This window comes from Brassica napus, unplaced genomic scaffold, assembly GCF_020379485.1.
Source record: "Brassica napus cultivar Da-Ae unplaced genomic scaffold, Da-Ae ScsIHWf_178;HRSCAF=317, whole genome shotgun sequence".
NCBI classification, from domain to species: Eukaryota; Viridiplantae; Streptophyta; class Magnoliopsida; order Brassicales; family Brassicaceae; genus Brassica; species Brassica napus.
In genome coordinates this window covers 10,001-15,000 of record NW_026015207.1, presented here as the reverse complement: position 1 = coordinate 15,000, position 5,000 = coordinate 10,001, and positions in this window count along the sequence as shown.

Here is a 5,000-nt window from a genome sequence, read left to right as displayed (position 1 = left end):
GCACACGCAGGACGTCCGTGTGTGTCCGTGTGTCCGTCAGTACACACAGGACGTCCGTCAGCACACACAGGACGTCTGTGGTCGTCCGTCAGTACACATATCAGCATGCTGGCCCTTCCTGTGGACTGTTCGGGTGATTTTGGCCCACGTGGGCTGTCTGTTCAGTACACACAGGACGTCCGTCAGCACACGCAGGACGTCCGTGCCTGTCCGTTAGCACACACAGACTGTCCATGGACTGATCCGTGTACTGAACTCATATCAGCATGCTGACCACACATATCAGCATGCTGGCCCTTCCCGTGGACTGTCCGTGTACTGATTTTGGACAACTGATGCACCATGTCAGTACACATATCAGAATGCTGGCCCTTCCCGTGGACTGATCCGTGTACTGATCCGTGTACTGAACTCATATCAGCATGCTGACCACACATATCAGCATGCTGGCCCTTCCCGTGGACTGTCCGTGTACTGATCCGTGTACTGAACTCATATCAGCATGCTGACCACACATATCAGCATGCTGGCCCTTCCCGTGGACTGATTTGTTTACTGATCCGTGTACTGATCCGTGTACTGAACTCATATCAGCATGCTGACCACACATATCAGCATGCTGGCCCTTCCCGTGGACTGTCCGTGTACTGATCCGTGTACTGATCCGTGTACTGAACTCATATCAGCATGCTGACCACACATATCAGCATGCTGGCCCTTCCCGTGGACTGTCCGTGTACTGATCCGTGGACTGATCCGTGTACTGAACTCATATCAGCATGCTGACCACACATATCAGCATGCTGGCCCTTCCCGTGGACTGTCCGTGTACTGATTTTGGACAACTGATGCACCATGTCAGTACACATATCAACATGCTGGCCCTTCCCGTGGACTGATCCGTGTACTGAACTCATATCAGCATGCTGACCACACATATCAGCATGCTGGCCTTTCCCGTGGACTGTCCGTGTACTGATCCGTGTACTGATCCGTGTACTGAACTCATATCAGCATTCTGACCACATATATCAGCATGCTGGCCCTTCCCGTGGACTGATCCGTGTACTGATCCGTGTACTGAACTCATATCAGCATGCTGACCACACATATCAGCATGCTGGCCCTTCCCGTGGACTGTCCGTGTACTGATCCGTGTACTGATCCGTGTACTGAACTCATATCAGCATGCTGACCACACATATCAGCATGCTGGCCCTTCCCGTGGACTGTCCGTGTACTGATTTTGGACAACTGATGCACCATGTCAGTACACATATCAGCATGCTGGCCCTTCCCGTGGACTGATCCGTGTACTGATCTGTGTACTGATCCGTGTACTGAACTCATATCAGCATGCTGACCACACATATCAGCATGCTGGCCCTTCCCGTGGACTGTCCGTGTACTGATCCGTGTACTGATCCGTGTACTGAACTCATATCAGCATGCTGACCACATATATCAGCATGCTGGCCCTTCCCGTGGACTGATCCGTGTACTGATCCGTGTACTGAACTCATATCAGCATGCTGACCACACATATCAGCATGCTGGCCCTTCCCGTGGACTGTCCGTGTACTGATCCGTGTACTGATCCGTGTACTGAACTCATATCAGCATGCTGACCACACATATCAGCATGCTGGCCCTTCCCGTGGACTGTCCGTGTACTGATCCGTGGACTGATCCGTGTACTGAACTCATATCAGCATGCTGACCATACATATCAGCATGCTGGCCCTTCCCGTGGACTGTCCGTGTACTGATTTTGGACAACTGATGCACCATGTCAGTACACATATCAGCATGCTGGCCCTTCCCGTGGACTGATCCGTGTACTGATTTTGGACAACTGATGCACCATGTCAGTACACATATCAGCATGCTGGCCCTTCCCGTGGACTGATCCGTGTACTGATCTGGACATAAGCTCGAGTTTTGATGGACTGGACTGTCCAAGTCAGTCTGATTGGTCCAAGTAGTACTTATGCTGGCTCGACTTTCCATCATCCAACCAAGTGTTAACATTTTTCCTTGGTATGATCGAGGCCAAGCGTACTGATGGGATGAATGTTGCAGGCTGGGATTCAGGGTGGGCAAGATGGATGATGGAAGCTTGGATGGGTCGACCAAAGAGATGATCGGATGGGCGATATGATGGAATGCAAGTTATGAACCTGAAAACAAATGCAAAAACAAATGAGATATGATTTCTAATATGATAAAACAAGATAAATAAAGATAGATAGGATGGAATCAAGCTGCTGGTTGTGTAACACTCTCAGCTTGATCAAAAGATGATTGAAGTGGATTGAGGTGGTGCTTTGCTTGCTGGACTGATGTCTCTCTCAAGCTTGGCAAACGAATTGGAGTGGAAGGATGGGGGATTGAGGACGCCACAAGACTCTATGGAAAGGAGCCTTGATAAGTCAAGGTGCTTTGGAGCTGCTTCACACAAACTCAAAAGACTTAGAACAATAGTTTTAAGAAAACTAGAAAACTGAATAATTCTTATTACTTTCAAAAATGGGTTTAAGTGATTCTCCATTGAACCAACTGATCTCCTGGGTTCTGGTGCAGCTAAGGACTTCTGGAATACCTCCTGATTGGTTAAGATGATCTCCTGGTTCCCATAAATAGCTCTGGGTCGAACCAAGTTGAATTGGTTGAAGACTTTCCATAGATGACGTCGGTTTGGCCGGTTCTGGGGAATTGATCATAACTCCTAATTTCCGTGGCCATTTCTCCTGATCTTGGGCTTTATGAAACGATGATAAACTCCTCTTGACTTCTGTGATGGGTTTTGCTTCAGGCCGCTCCTTCATTGAGCTTGAATCTTCTTCTAAAGTCGGGTACTCGCAGATGGACGGGTTGAGAAACCTCTGAATTGTAAAATTCATAACTTCTCTCTCCGTGATTATTTTGACCCAATTCCAATTGGCCTGGACTCCTTCTTGAGTGTAGAATGCATAAAAATTAGCCTCGTGATTTAAACCCTCCTGGTTTGTAAGATATGGCATTTTTAGTGCACGTATGTCCTGGTTGGCGCCTTGGCTGGTTGAGTAGGGTGTTGGGTCGACCTCTGGTTCAGCTGCTGAATTGCTGGCCGCAACATTCCCTCCCCCTTGAAAAGGTTTCGCCTTGAAACTGTATAACCTGCACCAAGATAGAGCAAGTCAGCTTTCATACTCTTTTGAGATTCTAAGGTCTTACCTTGATATTGTTTCGGTTTGGGGATGGATTGTGCATCAGGTGGCTCTTCTTTCAGCAAATAGGATAGGATCACGCCTCTGCTTTTGACTTTGGCATTTCTTATCTCCTTCAGTGGATGGTCCTTCATACTCCTAGTAGGCTCAGTTCTGACCATCTTTGGTTTTGATTCTCCTAGCAACAAAAGGTTATCCGGTGGGATTTCTTTGTAGCTTTCTCCTTTGCAACCTGAAAAATTCTCAACATTCTGGACAAAAATCAAGTGCATTATAACTGTGTTTGGACACTGATAAAAATAATTTGAGATTTCCAGACTTACTTTGATAGCTTCCACAAGTTGAAGAATGATTTTCTTCTTTGGACAACTTGTTCTTGTTTGCTGCCTTCTTTGCATCTTTTGACCTTGGTGGTTATGAACTTCAACTTCTTTTATTCCTGGATCAAAACTTTTTGGCAAAGACAAGTGCATTATATCTGGATAATCAAGTGTCTTGGACGTTTTAAGATCAGAGAAGATTACCTTAAGCCTTGGCATTTGAACACATTGTTCAACACTAGACTTCCACTTGTGAGGTGGTTCATGGCTGGGCTTATGGTCTGGTTCTTTCCTTAGAACTTCAGGAAGCAAATAGCTTTCATTTTTACTCTCTACATCAAGAACACACACGTCAATACCAGTTTCTCTAGGTGGTGTTTGACACTTACCTTGGTTTGATACTTTATTTACTGGTTTTGCTTCTTTAAGCAACATGGACTGCATTGTGTCTTGAACCTTCTCCTGGTTCATCACTGGTGTGGTGCCTGGTGGCTCCTCTCCTTTGAATTCATGCTCTTTAATTCCTGTTAAAACACCTTTTGACAAAGACAAGTGCATTACACAAGAATTTGGAACCAACAAATCAGACTGAATAAAACTATCACTCTTCATAGATAAATCTGTTTTCTTTTCTAGTGATGTTTCTATCAATACTTGCTTAGTAGGACAAACTACAGCATAGTGTCCTTTCTTACGACATCTATAACATGTCTGATATTTTAAATCCTCAGATTTAGAAGACTTACCTTGGCTTGATGGCGCTTCTTCCTTTGGGTTTAAAATCTCCTTGTCTCTTGGACTTAAATCATGGACAACTTTGGATCTCAACAAGGATGTGGAGTTCGTGTCTTTCTGGATCTCAGGACCTGTCTTAACAACCTTGGACAAAGACAAGTGACTCATACCAGTTGGAGATGATTTATAAACAAATTTATCAAGTATAGGACTTACCTTGGCCTTTTCTTGAAAAATAGGTTTGTCTGATTTTTCTTTGTGTCTGGCCAACGTGTCTTGGCTGACAAAGTTCTTTCTCTCCATGGTCTTTGGGACCTCATAAGGTTGGGACTGATCATAGAGAACTGTGTGCCCCTTGTTTGGCCGAATCTGTTCTTGATGGATCAAGCTTCTATGGCCTTGTTGTGGCACCACTCTCTTTGCCTCTTTGGACCCATGGCTTGAAAACCTCCTTGGGTACCTTTCTCTAATCTCTGGTGTTGGAAGTGAGGATACATACTTCCTGATCATGGCCTCTTTAAGATCTTCCCACGTTTTGATAGCCTCTCTTTGACTCTTCCATCTTGCACCATCTACACCTTTCCACCATTTGTATGCACTTCCGTTGAGTTGTTTGATGGCATGGCTCAGCTTTTCTTTCTTTGGCACGCCATGGAATGAAAACCAATCATCCATGGTTCTTTCCCATGAGAGATAGTCATCTGGCCAACTGCTTCCTGAAAAAGAATAAATCTTA